This window comes from Oryctolagus cuniculus, chromosome 4 (genome assembly GCF_964237555.1).
Source record: "Oryctolagus cuniculus chromosome 4, mOryCun1.1, whole genome shotgun sequence".
Lineage (NCBI taxonomy): Eukaryota > Metazoa > Chordata > Mammalia > Lagomorpha > Leporidae > Oryctolagus > Oryctolagus cuniculus.
The window spans coordinates 14,488,892-14,506,851 of record NC_091435.1 but is presented as its reverse complement, the minus strand read 5'-3'; positions in this window follow the sequence as shown (position 1 = coordinate 14,506,851).

Here is a 17,960-nt window from a genome sequence, read left to right as displayed (position 1 = left end):
GATCCCAGTGGAAAGAACAGGTCATCAAAGAAGGAGGTACCTTTCTCTGAAGGGAGGAGAGAACCTCCACTTTGACTATGACCTTGTCTAAACAAGATAAGAGTCGGAGAACTCAGAGGGCTTCCATAGCCTTGGAAACTCAGGACTGGAGCATAGGGAGATTACTGATGCCATAGACAGGAGTGTCAATTGGTAAAGTCAACAACAGGAGTCACTGTGCACTTACTCCTCATGTAGGATCTCTATCCTTAATGTGCTGTACATTGAGATTTAATGCTATAACGAGTACTCAAACAATATATTTCACTTTGTGTTTCTATGGGGGTGCAAACTGTTGAAATCCTTACTTAATGCATACTAAACTGATCCTCTGTAAAAAAAAAAAAAAAAAGAAATTATCAATTCCCAACTTGACTCTCACTGGGATTAAACATGACAATAGGTCTGCTCTGATTTCATCATCATTTAAAAAAAATCATCTATTATTTTTCACTTTATGTTTCTGTGTGGGAGCAAACTGTTGAAATCCATACTTAATGTATACTAAGCTGATCTTCTGTATATTAAGATAATCGAAAATGAATCTTGATGTGAATGGAAGGGGAGAGGGAGTGGGAAAGGGGAGGGTTGTGGGTGGGAGGGACAGTATGGGGGGGAAGCCATTGTAATCCATAAGTCGTACTTTGGAAAATTATATGCATTAAATAAAAGTTTAAAAAAAAATTCCAAATTTATTTGCAAACCTACAGCATTTCACCCACTAGTGATTTATAGTTCAAGATATGATGTGTTGGGCTTGACCAGTAGCTATATTAAACCAGCATATTGGATAATTTTTATCAATCTATTTTCGTGACCATGTCCAAGTACTACTGACTATAAGTTACCTTGGTGTTATCAAAGCCTCTTCTTTAGTATATCCAAAGTTCGATTAAACTCATAGACAAAAATCATACCCCTATTTCATTATTTAATCCCCATTTCCTTCTTTCCTGATAGTGAGAATTTGAATTTGTGGCATTGGGCAGCTGTAACTATTTCTTATATATTACTTAGTATGGTTTTGTCTTTAAATTCAATTACAAAATATAGTCTCAAACTCAGTCTATGCATAGTGGCTGCACAATAGGTATTCTGTCAATCCCAAGTTACAGAGAGATTACAGAATTTACATATGTTTCCGTCCACGGAAGACAGCGACCTCGGTGAGGTACCGGCCGTGCCGGGGGTCACAGGCGGCCATCATATTCTTGGCATCGAAGACCTGCTGGGTGAGCTCAGGCACAGTGAGGGCTTCCTCGGCTGTGTCAATCACTATGGACAATTTACTGAATTTTGAAGACCCTAGTGTGCATATAGAAACTTCATGTAAAACAAGTCTGACGTAAAATATAGGCTGAAAAGTATAACTTTAATCTTTTAATCCTGTTTGATATTAAGAAAAGCTATTTATAATAACTTTATTCACTTGACCAGGACACTTTTTTAAAAGATTTATTTTATTTATTTGAAGGACAGAGTTACAGAGAGAGGTAGAGACAGGTCTTCCATCAGCTGTTTCACTCCCCAATGGCTGCAACGGCTGGAGCTGCACCAGTCTGAAGCCAGGAGCCAGGAGCTTCCTTTGGGTCTCCCAAGAGGGTGCAGGGGCCCAAGGACTTGGACCATCTTCTCTTGCTTTCCCAGGCCATAGCAGAGAGCTGATCGGAAGAGGAGCAGCGAGGACTAGAACTGTCACCCATATGGGATGCCAGCACTTCAGGCCAGGGCTTTAACCCGCTGCACCACTATGCTGGCCCCCTAACATTAATAATATTAACAATGATGAAATATAAAGCAACAATATCTATCAATCTTTAGTGAATTTAAATTTCCTGTAATTGGTGGAGAATTCATAGAAAATTGCTCTTTGAATGGAAATCAAACAATGGGGTTGAATAAACTCTTGACCAGTCCCGTTGTGCATGTTTTCTGGAAACAACCAGATGAAAGAATAATGTGGAGTTGTCTGTTCATCCTTCATAATTGAAGACAGTCAACACATAAGGCTCTACTATCCTAGCATCTCCAAAAACTAAAAGTTGATGAAATAGGAAGGAAGAAATACTGAAGTAAACACTTCCATAGTAGGCTTCTCTAGTTATGCCATAGTGATCAGGATTATTAACAGACAGATTACAAGAAAGGCTGTTTCAGCATGATCAAAAAGCCAAAGTGGAAACTATACAGAAGCTGTGAATTTTGACTGCAAGAGCCAAGATACTCAGAAAAGCTGAAGTCAGATACCAGGCCCTTATCAGGTATATTAAAACTTATAAAATGAAATATTTTGGAAATTATCCTAATGATACAAAGCAAGTAAAGAAATATTATTTTACTAAACTATCATAAAGACATACAGCAAATGAAGAAGCATTTATTCAAGAGTATCTATTAAATATAGATTTAGAGAGTTTAAATCTTGTTGAATTGAGTCCAGTCTGCTCCTTCCATCATTCTTCCTCCATCTCAGTATGGCAGAAACTCCACTATAGGCAAGGCAGATCAAGAATACGGTGCCTCTCCCTCATCCAGATACAGGGCTATAGTACCTCTCTTATCTGGCTTGACATCAGCTTGTCTCATGATCACAGTTCTGTGCCTCAATAACTAACTTCCAAACACATGTGCCAAATGGAATTTGATTGTCTTCCAGTACTAAGTTCCAATATATAGTGCCAAGGACCTATCCAAGATACAACAATCTAATGTTCTCAGCTCTATCACTCTTTCCATCATTCTAAATCACAGAGGAGGGTTTCATAACAACTGTGGCAAATCTAAAAACTAAAGGCTACCACCGAAGTCCAACTATAGAGAGAAAGAAGCAAGGGAAAAACAACCAAGAGTAGTTCTCTTAGACGCAGAACTAGTTGTAAAGACTGGCCTCAGAATCTACCCCTTCTAAATCATCCAAATTTATTTCATTATTTTCCAGCTTTATTAGGGATTGATTAACAAATACAAATTGCATATATGTTAAATGTATAGTATGGTGCTTTGATATATGCATGCATTATAAACTATCACAGGTAAGTTCACCTATACATAATTCACCTCTTGGATCTATATGTGTATCTCATCAGGTATTATTCCAGCTTCGATTATACTTACCTTGATTAATGGGACAATGATAACATGAATTGTACTTTTCACAACTTTATCCTTTTCTGCTGATTTTTATTTTCAGTTTAGTTTATACTTCAAACTCACATTTACTGAACTATATTGGTATGTTCTCAAGTTCTATGACTCTATATTCTGTCTTCTCTATTCTATTGACCATCAAGTGATTTTTTTAACATCTGATATTATATTTCAGTTCTGTAGTTTTATTTTGATTTCTTTACAATATCTATTTTATTTAGGTTTTCTATGTGCTTGCGTGTTTCAAGAGAATTTGATGTTAAGCAATGTATGACTCCTTTAAAATCCTTGTCAGATAAGTCAAATATGATTTATTATAATTTTAGCATCATTTCATTATCTTTTCTTATTCTGAGATTTTCTTAATTTTCAGTTTGATGATTGATTTTCTAGGGTGTATTGGAAATTTGTTTAATATTAGGATACTTCTAGTCCTATATGACCATTTATGTACAATACAAGCTGATTATGCTTTGCACTTAGCTCTCTATTTTTGTGTGTTATGTTGCCAATGTCAGATTAATTTTCAGATTCTTTACAGTTTTATTTTGGTCTCTTGCTTTATGTTGTTTAATTGGATACCAGCTCATGCTTCCTAACAGAGTGGAAAGAGGCTTGCACAGTTCATTCAGTGAGAATCTCTTAGTAATGAAGTTCTTTCGTGGATGATTCCTAAACAAGTAATTATATGATTATGTTGCATAAGGTTAGAGCTCTCTTGCTAGAATCTCTACCTCTTTTGGAGGTGTTTTGAGAAAATTATGAGTGAGAAACTGTGGGTACCATTTCGGAACTGAGAGAGAGCTACAGGAAACAGCCTACAGAAGTCAACATCCAGCAAGAAAATGAGCTATAAAGTCCTACACCTGCAGGGAATTGAATTCTGCCAACAATGACCTGAGTATAAAAGTGTATTCTTCCATATCTAAGCCCCTGATGTGACCATAATCCCATTTAACATCTTGAATTGCTTATTTGTGAGACCCTGAAGCTTCTCAGCTCGCATATGAAATAATATTTTCAGTGCCAGCATTGTGGTACAAAAGTTTAACCCACTGATTGTGATACTGGAATAATCTGATCCAACTTTCTGCCAATGTGCCTGGGAAGGCAATGGTTGATGGCCAAAGTGCTTGGGACCCTGCCACCTTCATAAGAGATCTGGATGGAATTACAAGATCCTGGATTTGACCTGTTATACACACTCTGCCTATCAAATAGGAAATTATATTTTAAAATATTTTTATCTAGGTATTATTGCTACCATGTAGAGCAAAGTGTTTTACATTCTAATACTAGCTTAGGAGCTACATTATAAAATTATACCATATATTATATTTCCTACAAAAATAATAACGTTAAAATGAAAATGGAGGCTACTGCAACAATATTAATTCATTTTAAGATATATGCTTAGGGGCCAGCACTGTGGTGCAGTAGGTTAATCCTCTGCCTGCAGTGCCTGCATCCCATATGGGCACCAGTTCTAGTACTGCTGATCCTATTTAGATCCAGCTCTCTGCTATGGGTTGGGAAAGCAGGAGAAAATGTTCCAACTGCTTGGGCCACTGCACCAATGTGGGAGACCCAGTAGAAGCTCCTGGCTCCTGGCATTGGATTGGCATAGCTCCAGCCATTGTGGCCATTTTGGGACTAAATCAGCAGATGGAAGACCTCTCTTTCTTTTGCTCTACCTTTGCCTCTCTGTAACTCTGCCTTTCAAGTAAATAAATGAATCTTTTTTCAAAAAAGATATATGCTTACAGAAACAGATGGATAGACCAACGGAACAGAATAGAAACACCAGAAATCAATCCAAATGTCTACAGCCAACTTATATTTGATCAAGGATCTAAAACCAATTCCTGGAGCAAGGACATTCTCTTCAACAAATGGTGCTGGGAAAACTGGATTTCCACATGCAGAAGCATGAAGCAAGGCACCTACCTTACACCTTACACAAAAATCCACTCAACATGTATTAAAGATCTAACTCTACGACCCAACACCATCAAATTATTAGAGAACATTGGAGAAACCCTGTAAGATATAGGCACAGGCAAAGACTTCTTGGAAAAGACCCCGGAGGCACAGGAAGTCAAAGCCAAAATTAACAATTGGGATTACATCAAATTGAGAAGTTTCTGTACTTCAAAAGAAACAGTCAGGAAAGTGAAGAGGCAACCAATGGAATGGTAAAAAATATTTGTAAACTATGCAACCGAAAAAGGATTAATAACCAGAATCTATAAAGAGATCAAGAAATTCCACAACAACAACAACAAAAACCCACTTAAGAGATGGGCCAAGGATCTCAATAGACATTTTTCAAAAGAGGAAGTCCAAATGGCCAACAGACACATGAAAAAATGTTCAGGATCACTAGCAATCAGGGAAATGCAAATCAAAACCACAATGAGGTTTCACCTCACCCCAGTTAGAATGACTCACATACAGAAATCAACTAACAGCAGATGCTGGTGAGGATGTGGGGAAAAAGGGACACTAACCCACTGTTGGTGGGAATGCAAACTGGTAAAGCCACTATGGAAGTCAGTTTGGAGATTCCTCAGAACCTGAATATAACCCTACCATACAAGCCAGCCATCCCACTCCTTGCAATTTACCCAAAGGAAATGAAATTGGCAAACAAACAAGCTGTCTGCACCTTAATGTTTATTGCAGCTCAATTCACAATAGCTAAGACATGGAATCAACCTAAATGCCCATCAACAGTAGACTGGATAAATAAATTATGGGACATGTACTCTATAGAATACTATACAGCAGTCAAAAACAACGAAACCCAGTCATTTGCAACAAGATGGAGGAATCTGGAAAACATTATGCTGAGTGAATTAAGCCAGTCCCAAAGGGACAAATATCATATGTTCTCCCTGATCAGTGACTACTAACCGAGCACAGAAAAGGAAACCTGTTGAAGTGAAATGGACACTTTAAGAAACAGTGACTCGAAACAGCCCTTGTCCTGACTGTTGAGCAACGACTTACTACTTTATTCTTTTTAGTATTTTTTTTGTTCTACTTAATACCATTGGTTGAACTCTTTAATTAACACACAATTATTCTTAGGTGCTTAAATTTAACTGAAAAGTGATCCGTGTTAAATGAGAGTGGGAATCAGAGAGGGAAGAGATGTACAATTCAGCACATGCTCACTCGGACTTACCCCTAATGGTAAAGCTAGAAATGTGCCAGGGGATTCTAATTCAATCCCATCAAGGTGGCATGTACCAATGCCATCTCACTAGTAAAAATGATCAGTTTCAGTTCATAATTGATCATAATGATAGGATTAAGAGTCAAAGGGATCACATAAACAAGATTAGTGTCTGCTAATACTAACTGATAGATTTAAAAAGCAGAGGCTGGCACCACTGCTCAATAGGCTAATCCTCCGCCTGCGGCACTGGCACACCAGGTTCTAGTCCCGGTTGGGGCGCCAGATTCAGTCCTGGTTGCTCCTCTTCCAGTCCAGCTCTCTGCTGTGGCCTGGGAGTCAGTGGAGGATGGCTCAGGTGCTTGGGCCCTGCACCCGCATGGGAGATGAAGAAGAAGCACCTGGCTCCTGGCTTCGGACCAGCGCGGTGCACCGGCCGCAGCAGACATTAGTGGGTGAACCAACGGAAAAGGAAGACCTTTCTTTCTGTCTCTCTCTCTCACTGTCCACTCTGCCTGTTTAAAAAAAAAATAATTAAAAATGAGAGAACGATCCAACATGGGAAGCAGGATACACAGCAGACTCATAGAAGAGCAGATGTACTAAACTGCACTCTGGCCTTATAATCAGCACTTAAGGCATTCGGATCCAGGTAAAAAGCCCCTGAGAGCATTTTAGGCATGGAAAGCCAAGACACTGTGAAGAAAAAAAAAAAAAAAAAAACCTAAATGAAAGATCACTGTGAGTGAGATCCCAGTGGAAAGAATGAGCCATCAAAGAACGAGGTACCTTTCTCTGAAGGGAGGAGAGAACTTCCACTTTGAATATGGCCTTGTCTAAATAAGATCAGAGTTGATGAACTCAAAAGGTTTCTATAGCCTTGGCAACTCATGACAAGAGCCTAGGGTATCACTGATGTCAGAAATAAGAGTGTTAAATCAACAACAGGAGTCACTGTGTACTACTCCCCACATAGGATCACTGTCCTTAATGTGTTGTACTACGTGAATTAGCGGTATAACTAGTATTCAAACAGTAATTTATACTTTGTGTTTCTGTGCGGGTGAAAACTGTTGAAGTCTTTACTTAGTATATACTAAGTTGATCTTCTGTATATAAAGATAATTGAAAATGAATTTTGATGTGAATGGGATGGGAGAAGGAGCGGGAGGTGGGAGGGTTGTGGGTGGAAAGGAGGTTATGGGGGGAAAAAGCTGCTATAATCCAAAAGTTGTACTTTGGAAATTTATATTTATTAAATAAAAGTTTAAAAAAAGATATATGCTTAATGAAAAAGGAAACTAAATTTGCCTCATTTTGTACCATTTTTCAGTCAACGATCAATCTAAAATATGAATACTAACTGATCTAGCATGGAGAACTACCAGCAGATTCTGCATTTTTGCTTGAGAAGTAGATAAGTCACTTTAGTAAAATATTCTTTACTACAGTGAAATACCTGAAGAAACCAACTTTATAACTTTATAAAAAGAAAAGTTTCATTTGATTCACAGTTTGGGAGATTCAAGTCCAAGTTAGGTAGTCCCCTTTTTTTTCCTTGGTGAGGGTAGCAGTTGGTAATGGTGAAGAGTATGCCAAGGATAAGGATCACCTGATGAGCCAGGAAACAGAGTGTATAGTGGACCACACTCAGTGCATATGAAAGAATTTTAGATATCACAAGAGAACTACCCTCCAAACACCCCCAATGACTCCAAGACTGCCCAGTAGGCCCTAAACACTATATCTGCTAAAGAAGTATGACTTTAGCAGTTTAAATATCTACACGAAATCTGGGAGTCAAACTATAGCAAGAAGAAACTGAAGTTTATGAAATAAGTTCCAGTCTGAAGAAAACTGACACTTGAAATGGTAAAGAAACTGATCCAAAAATACTAAGGAAAAATAATTTCCAAAGAAGGTAATTGTTATCTTTTTATCTTTCTTACAAAACAAAATGAAAAACAATAAGTAGTATTAGACATCAAACAACAGACAAAAAGCCAAAGTTACTTTTCAGATGAATCAAGTTTATTAAGGCAACAGGGGGAAAAGCTCCATCATGAAAATCATCAGGGCAGCTGCTGTGACACCATCCCCTGGATAAAATGGGAACTATTTGCTTTCAGGTGATTTTTTCACCTTATCCCACTTCATAGAGAATTCTTCAGAATCACAGGTTAGATTGTAGGTCACCAACAGACCGCACCAGACTTCTGAGGCAGGATCATCTTTATCATTCAAGCATGAAACACAGAACATAGGGAGTTCAGAATGGTGAATGCCAATGTCACAGTTGTCGAGGGCCAGGGTCTTCGTAAGCATCCTCAGTAGTAGTAGCCAAAGCCAGAGCCATAGCCAGAGCCACAGCCATAGCCACAGCCACAGAGAGAGCGTGAACCATAGCCATAGCCACAGCCATAGCCACAGCCCAGTCTGCGGTAGCCACAGCCATAGTAGGAGCCAAGGCCGCAGCCCAGGCCTCCATAGCCATAGCCCAGGCCTCCGTAGCCACAGCATCCATAGCCACGGCCGCCATAGTAGTTTCCGTAGTAGCCACACATGGTGTTGGTTGTTGAGGTTGTCCTTGGGTGGAGAAGGAGGAGGAGTGTAGGTGACTTGAGTCTGAACAATGCTCCTTGCAGAGGGCCTTTTATATGCCCCCAGTGGGGGTGGGGCACACACACAAGTCACATCATTTGCTAAACTGCAAAGACAATGTGAGGAATTTGTTGAGTCTTGATTTTAAAATCTGGCCTTAGAGGCATTGAGCACATTCCTGTTGTTGAGTCAACGTGAATTACTTGTGGAGCAAAAATAAGAACCAGTTGTCCTGCCTTTAAAAGCCTACACACATAAGACACACAACCAGTCTTCATAACAAGTCTTTATGGCTACACATAGCATTTTTAGTACACAAAGTCTGATCTGCTCCAGACAACCAATAATGCACCTTGTTCTTAAGCTTGAGGTTCTCCATCTCTTCCCCGCTGCTGGAAGTCTACATTATTGCTCCTGGGATTCTCCTCATTTTTCATGAGAAATAATTTTTACAAAAATTCATAAGATAGTCATAAGACCATTTCTTGTGACTCAGCTTCATGAGACTGTTGACAAAAACTCAATAGCCTGAAATCTGGAATACCAGGCCAAAAAAACTAGAATTTCCTCCTTCAGTTACATCAGTATTTCATTTAATGACTCTGTTTTAAAATGCCAAATATTTTTTAATGTTTTTAAATATATCCTGAAGTTATAACCAGAAAATAAAAATATAAAAAAAGAAAGAGAGAACATTTGGTTCATAAAACTGCATTTCTGTTAAAGAATTTTCTTTCCTTTATTAATATAACAATAACAGAATTCATGTATTTCATGGCTACAATTCTGATAGCCATACTTGTTTCCCTTCCTCCCTCTCCCAAACTGTTTCTTTCTTTCCATCTCAAGACATTTGTTCTATCTACATTATGACTCAAAGGAGAGTACACGTGTTTCTTTATTTAAAACAATACTATTAATAGAGGTATATTTTCTTCAAAACTAAAACACTTTTACTAACAGTCAAGTGGTAAAGATAATATAGGTGATTATGAGAAGAATATTGCAATTCACCAATATTTTGAGGCAGTGAATCTCAGAGCTAAACTTAAGGGTTAGATCAACTATTTATCTAAATATGTTTTTGATAAAAAGACTTCACAGGACTTAGTAGAACTTGGTAAATTAAACTTTTGAAAACAGCTTTTTCGGTATACATCTTGCCTGTATCTCTTACATTTGTGTAATCACTGTGATTATGTGTCTCAGCTGCCCCAACTTCAAATGTGATGGTGATAATTGTATCTACCCTATAAACAATTTGGCAAGTCAAATCAGTTAATATGTGTCAATAATTTAGAACAGTGTCTGGCATATAATTTTCTTTTACATATTTCTTCCCATAACTGTTTTGTTGGATGCGAGCTTTAGTGGAGAGTAGAATAAGATAACTCAGACATGGTTAGATCCTCATTTAAGACCTTGTGTCATCAAACTTTTTAAAAAAAAATCAGCATTAATGCTTTACTTCTAAAAGCAAAGAAAGGAGAGGAAGCAGGGAGAGCATTTGGCATAGCAGAAATTAAGATGCCCATTTGCCACATCAAAGTACTTGAGTCCAATTCCTGGCTCTGGATCTTGGTTCCAGCTCCCTACCAATGCAGACCCTCAGGACAGCAGGTGGTGCCTCAGGTAGTTGAGTTCCTGCCAATTACATGGGAAACCTAGATTGAGTTCGTGTTTCTTGGCTTCAGCCTTGCACAGTTCAAGCTGTTGTAGGTATCTGTGGAGTGAATCGAAGGATGAGTTCTCTCTCTTTCTCTCCACCTCCTCTATGATGTGTTCTATCACCTTTTAAATAAAATAACTTAGTTTAAAATAAATTAGGAAAAAGAATGTTTTATTTTATTTTTCTGTAATAAAAATCAAGTCCTACCAAGTTTGCCAACAAATGTGGCAAAGACAGGTTGAGATGCAGTAATTGTTGCTCCCTCAAGTACATCTGAGTTCCACCTCCTTCACTTTCCTAGCATAGTTGGATGACTTTTCTGACTGCAGTGTCACAAGGATGTAGCACTGAATGACAGGTAGTAGACTGACCAGTTTGCTTGCTTGTTTGTTTTTTTTGTGCTGGCACCAGAAAATAACAATAAACTCTGCTATCAAGAGATGCCAGCACAAGATGGATGAAGTTGTTTCCTCCTCCAAGTGAAGAAGAGGAGAGAGAGTGAAATAATGACTGCAATGACATTGGAATTCTGACAACTATTGAATTTTGAGTTCTGTTGAGTTTAGCTGTTATGGAAAAGAATTAATGTTTTTCAGATTGATAGAGCAAAACATAGAAGAAACATTGCAAGACATTTGCATAGGCAAATATTTCTTGTATATGACCCTGGAAGCACAAGCAATGAAAGGAAAAATAAAAAAATAAGATTATGGGGCTGCCGCTGACGTGACAGGTTAAAGCCCTGGCCTGAAGCACGAGCATCCCATATGGGCGCCAGCTCTAGTACTGGCTGCTCCTCTTGTAATCCAGTCTCAGCTAAGGCCTGGGATAGCAGTAGAAGACGGCCCAAGTTCTTGGGCCCCTGCACCCACATGAAAGACCCAGAAGAAGCTCCTGGTTCCTGGCTTCAGATCGGCGTAGCTCCAGCCATAGCAGCCATCTGGGGAGTGAACCAGTGATGGAAGACCTCTGTCTCTGTCTCTACCTTTCTCTGTAACTCTTTCAAATAAATAAAATAAATCTTTAAAAAAAGAAAAAGAAAAATAAGGTTACATCAAACTCAGATGCAAAGGAAACACTCAAGAAACTGAAGAGGCCACTGACAGAGTAGGAGAAAATATTTGCAAACTATGTGCCTGAAAAAGGGTTAACATCCAGAATATTTAAGAAACTGAAGAAGCTCAACAACAAAACAAACAATCCAATAAAGAAGTGGGCAAAGCATGTGAACAGGCATTTTTCAAAAATGAAATACAAATGATCAACAAATGTGTCAAAAGAACACTAGTCATTAAGGAATTGCAACAAAAAACCCCAATGAAGTTTTACCTCATAGCAGTTAGAATGGCTATTATCCAAAAATCAAAAAATAGCAAATGCTGGTACAGAGAAAGGTGACCCAATACACCGATGGTGGGAATGTAAATAGTACTACTATTATGGAAGACAATCAAGATTCTTCAGAAATATGAAAATAGATCTATCCTCTGACCCAGCCATCCCACTCATGGTAATATACCCAAATTAAATGAAATTAGCATATGAAAGAGTTTTTGTATCCCCAAGTTTAGAGCACTTAAATTCAAAATAGCTAAAATGGAATTAACCCAGATGTCTACCATATTATGACTGGATAAAGAAAATGTGGTAGAGACACGCAATGAAAATTACTCCATCATAAAAGAGAATGAAATCCTTTCTTTTGGGACAAAATGGATACAACTGGAGACTATTGTGCTTATTGAAATAAGCAAGACTCAAAAAGTCAAATATTATGCTTTCTCGATTTGTGGCAGCTAATATATAATGTTCAAAAACTGTAATGCACAAATGAAATTGACATTTGTGATTTTATTATTGTTTATAACTCATGTCTATATTTATGTGGAAAAATGGTCTTTCTGCTTTTAACTTGTGGATCCATTGTCTAGAGGAGCATTCAGCATGTGATTATAAACTTAATTTGCAGTATGTGATTGTAAAAAATTAAAAGAAAAAAAGGAAAGAATGAAAGGAGCAAGGGAGGTTTCAATGGGGGAAGGAAGAAAGTATCACTGTATTCTTGCAATAAATTCTCTATGAAATTCATGAAATATTTTCTCTATACCTTAATATATAAAAAATGTAATGAATAATAATAGTATATTTTGCCATCTAGTAGAGAAGGCAAATGAAGACAGTTTGTCATGATATATAAAAAGAATATACATATATGCATTTGTAAATTCATACCTTATAAATATGTTATCTAATCTAAAAATTTACAGAAAATGAATTTAATTTGTCAAAGAAATATTGAACAGTAGTATAGATCTCATGTTCTAAATAAACTCCAAAGTCAGAGTGACACCCTCTACTGTAGATGAATTTGAAATAAGCTAAAAACAATCTGAAACAGATGTAGTTTACATAGCTTATGTGATTTCATCTAGTCACATCATAGAATTTAGATTTGAGCTCTTTGTGAGGAAGAGCTCTAAATCTTTGTCAAAACCTGTCATTCAAAGCTTATAACTTAATTTTGAAAATCTTGACATAACATTAGAATAATCTTAGCAATGAAGGCTTCAGTATGCCTAATGAAATGAGGCATTTATGAGAGCTTTACTATTGCTATTGTTTGTGGTTTTTCCTTTGTGCAAAAATAGTTTCTAATGAGGGCAACATTGCTTTGTGATTTGCCACTCCCCCTACTGGGAAAGTATAAAAGAACTTATAAAGAAGGCAGTGTTCAAACTCAAGAAACTACCTTCCTCTCCTACACCAGAACCATCCACTGCTGTCACCATGATCTATTATGGCAACTACTATGGGGGCTATGGCTATGGTGGGCTTGGCTGTGGCTATGGTTGTGGCTATGGCTATGGCTATCCTGGCTATGGAGGCTATGGATATGGCTGCTGCCGCCCATCTTGCTATGGAAGATATTGGTCATATGGATTCTACTGAAAAGTTCCAGAGACCCTGAGCCTATTGGAAATGTCCACCTGTGAAATGTGGATTCGCCTGCTGATTTTGTGCATCTTATCCTGTCTCTTCTAAATTAAGAGAACAAAAGAAAACAAAAAAATGAATAAAATCTAGGCTATCATGAAAGATGAAAGAACTAAAGATATCCTCTTTATTTTATTCTGTTGTGCCAGATGATAAAATATATGGTCTAAAATGCAACAAAATGTTCCCTGGTATTTCTAAGTACTTTGAATAAATTTCATCTGTTTGCAAACATACAGTGTTCTCATATTTATTTTCATCATCAATTTGGCATGTGGCTTATTGTGAGATGGAAAATTGTATGCAGTTAGTATCCCAAAGGATTAACCCTAATTATTACAAAATTTTTTTCTATGCCTTTCTGTGCCTCTATGTATTTTTTGTACTATATAAAACCAACCTTTCATGTGGATGTAGTTGATTGTTTCCCTCTTGTAATTCTTCTCTTTAACAACAACCAAAAGAATTCAAAAAATACTTAATATCTGGTGATTATAGATCATGATCTGTCCCGACTTCTTCACTACAGAGAGATACATCCCAATTTTAGTGGTTGCTTCCAGTAAGATTTCCAAGTTATCTGTTTCCTCACTGTTTTCTGATAGCTTCACTCTAAGAAAGCCTCTCAGCTGTTTAATGGGATTCATATGGACTCTGTCCTAGCTAACCTAGACACAAGGGATGCTGTGCCAACCCTAAAATCATGGAAACATTTATAGTGAATCTATGCTTGATTATTTTGATTATGAATTTAATTCCATGAATGCATTCATTCATTCACTCATTCACTATCCAGCTCTAAGTTTGCCAGTAGGCTATTATGTTCATAGAAGACATTTTAAGTGGATGTTTGAGATTGTTTCCATTGTGTTACTAAATTTTATATACATGTGCCAAATATAAAGCTTTGGTATTAATATAATTTTTTTTGACAGGCAGAGTTAGAGAGACAGAGGGAGACAGAGAAAAAGGTCTTCCTTTTCCATTGGTTCACCCCCTAAATGGCTGCTACGGCCAGTGCGCTGTGGCTGGGGCGCTGCGCCCATCCGAAGCCAGGAGCCAGGTACTTCCTTCTGGTCTCCCATGCGGGTGCAGAGCCCAGGCACTTGGGCCATCCTCCACTGCCGAGACACAGCCGAGAGCTGGACTAGAAGAGGAGCAACCGGGACAGAATCCGGCTCCCAAACCGGGACTAGAACCTGGGGTGCCAGTGCCGCAGGTGGAGGATTAGCCAAGTGAGCCATGGCGCTGGCTGGTATTAATATAATATTAAAACATAAATACAGAATATTCTAGACTGTAGAATATCATGTTCTTAGAATTTTATCTACAAAGCATGTAGAATCTATGAAAACTAATGGAAAATTAAAATAAAAAGTCAAAAAAAGTACAGTTTGAATGATAATTGCGTCTTCCAACAAAAGTTGGGAAAGAAATTATGACTAAGTCATCAGTTCTTCAAACATAATAACACAAGCAAGTGACTAATCCCACTCAGAATTCACTTACTGGATACAATTAATTTCTCCAGGATAACTGAGATTTTATTTAGTGAGAATGGTCCATGACTTTTCTATTATTTTCTGCCATGGTTCTAAGGGCTCTCATTTATTCTTCAGTGTAAACACTGCGTAAAATTAGGATCCTAGTGAATTAGAATTTATCACAAATGAAGGAAATAGTATATTGATTAAAAGATTGTTTCTCCCACACAGTCTACACTTAAGACATCATTAACTGATTTAAAGTTCTCAGGATCTGAGGATAATTCTGATCAATGCCTCATCATTTCTAATGTATGACCTTCATCTCTAGACGAAGATGATGGTGCTATATAAATAAGTTTATAATCATCAATCAGTTCTCCATACCAATGGGTACATAAATTCTGTGTTTTCATATCTATCTATGAACAATGCTATCATTTCCAAAAAATGCTACTTGACACATTAACAACCCATTTCCTATTAACATATGCTAGATGTATCCAGCTTTGGTTATAACAGTTGATTCTATTGTTCAGCACTGTGACTTCAAGAACGATGGTTTGTTCTGCTTTCCATATTTATAGTGCTCCTCTCAGTTCTATACAAAAAGAGAAATTTTCTTATACTACATTTGCCACCTGCATGGTGGTGAATTTTCTATCATTTTAGTTATGAGGTTAACCAGAAGTAGCCATCTAGTACTCCTGGCAAACAATGTTTCATCAAGCTGTTTCACTTACATTAGAGATATTGAAGTTGTTCTTCCAACATTTACTTTGAATAAAATAAAAAGCATCTTCTCAGTTATTCTAGCTTTCTTCGATAAGCCAATCTAGTGAGGAAAATGAATCTCCATTGCTAAGACAACAGTGATGTGCGACATTTCTAAATCTCTCATGCATGTTCCAGAATTTTTCTCAAATTTCAATACATGGGACTGAAAATATTCCAGGAGTTTCAAAAATATATTCATTATTTTAGAAACTTTCAGTAGACTAATACAAGAAAAAGTTTACTGCACATTTTTACAAGTACTAATTTTCTTTTATCAGCAGCTTATTTAAAAGCCTCTTCTAATTTTTCCTCTTGGATTTTTCACAAAGGCACTTATACATACTCAAGTGATGAATAATAAGATCATATTATTCTACACATTATCATTGATAAGAGATCATATCCCTGCAGCTAGAAGAGTTGCTGTCTAATAAATGTCTTGGAATAAGTGAATTAATGACAGTATTGAATGCGGAAAAATATCTTCCTAGAATTTCATGTTTTACTTAGCAGAACATGTGAAGGTAGCATACAAACTGCCCCCAGATTCTTGATATACAAATAATATTACTTTAACTGGAGGGTTTCGGTTATTTCTTTATGGGATGTATTAGAGTATACAGAAGATATCATAGCTTCAACACAAGAGGAAAAGTGGGAAAGCCTCACTTCATCTCCTTAGTTCATTATAGCTTTGAGGATACCAAGGACAATGGAATTCCATGGATCATTTTTTTCACCACTCAAAAGGTAGATCCAACCCAACTTTTAAAAATAGATCAAGGCGCCGGCACCATGGCTCACTTGGCTAAGCCTCCGCCTGAGACGCCGGTATCCCATATGGGCACCAGGTTCTAGTCCCGGCTGCTCCTCTTCCAGTCCAGTTTTCTTCTTGGGCCCAGGAGGGCAGTGGAGGATGGTCCAAGTGCTTGGGCTCCTGCACCTGGGTGGGAGACCAGAAGGAAGCACCTGGCTCCTGGCTTCGGATCGGCGTAGTTCCGGCCATAGCGGCAATTTGGGGGGTGAACCAATGGAAGGAAGACCTTTCTCTCTGTTTCTCTCTTACACTGTCTGTAACTCTACCTCTTAAATAAATAAATAAAATCTTTTAAAAAAAGATGAAAATAACTGTTAAATATGTAAAGGATTAATTATTTACTGTAGTCGTATTACTCTATGCCATTTTTCAAGAGATCTCACTCATCCTTGTGTAGCTAGATTTCAGCCAACTGGATCCATGACTACATTCCTCTTTAGCCTTCTTTAAATCAACCTCTTTTGCTTCATCTGCTTCTCAGCCAATGTCAGTAAGAATAATTCCAAACATAGAATCGAAATGCTCATTTGATCACCCCATAACCTCTCCTTGGGAAAAAAATTATAATCCTTTCTTTAGTGCTAAGTGTTCAGACGACTGTTTCTTCAAATTGCCTTCTGAAAAGAATTCAAAACTCATGTACATAATTGTGTGTTCCCCATGCCCATTCCCAGATACCTTGTGAGGATGCCTCACTCTGTGCCTAGAAGAACATTGTGTACCAATTGCCAAAGCTAAAGAACTCCAACTCTGTGTAGGACAGTAAAGATCACAACAATGGAGCCACTAGGAAAAGAAGTCCACATGCTTCTGCCTGCTACATTTTGGTGTCAGAGTACCAAAGGAAAAATAGTCAAACACTGATTGGGACAAGGGGTTTAATCACATAGAGCGACATCAGTTCTATTAAAGTGCACTGATCCTTCATGGTTAGTGGCTCCCAAAGTTTCCCATATAGGGCAGTAGTCCTACAACCACCCCTCTCAAATCTCAGGGGAGAATTTCACTCCTCCCCCCACAAGAAGTCTGAAGTACTCAGATCTTGAGCTGTGCCTGAGAGTCACTGACACAAACACTAAACAGAACAAAGGAGCACATATTTAGCTCAAAATAGGGAAAGGTATCCCCAAATAAGGCAGTAAGTGCAGAATTATATATTATTATATATTATATATTACTATATATAATATATAGGCTCTTTTTCTTTTGGTAAGGAATTAATCTAGGCCCAAGGCTCATTTTGATGGAGTA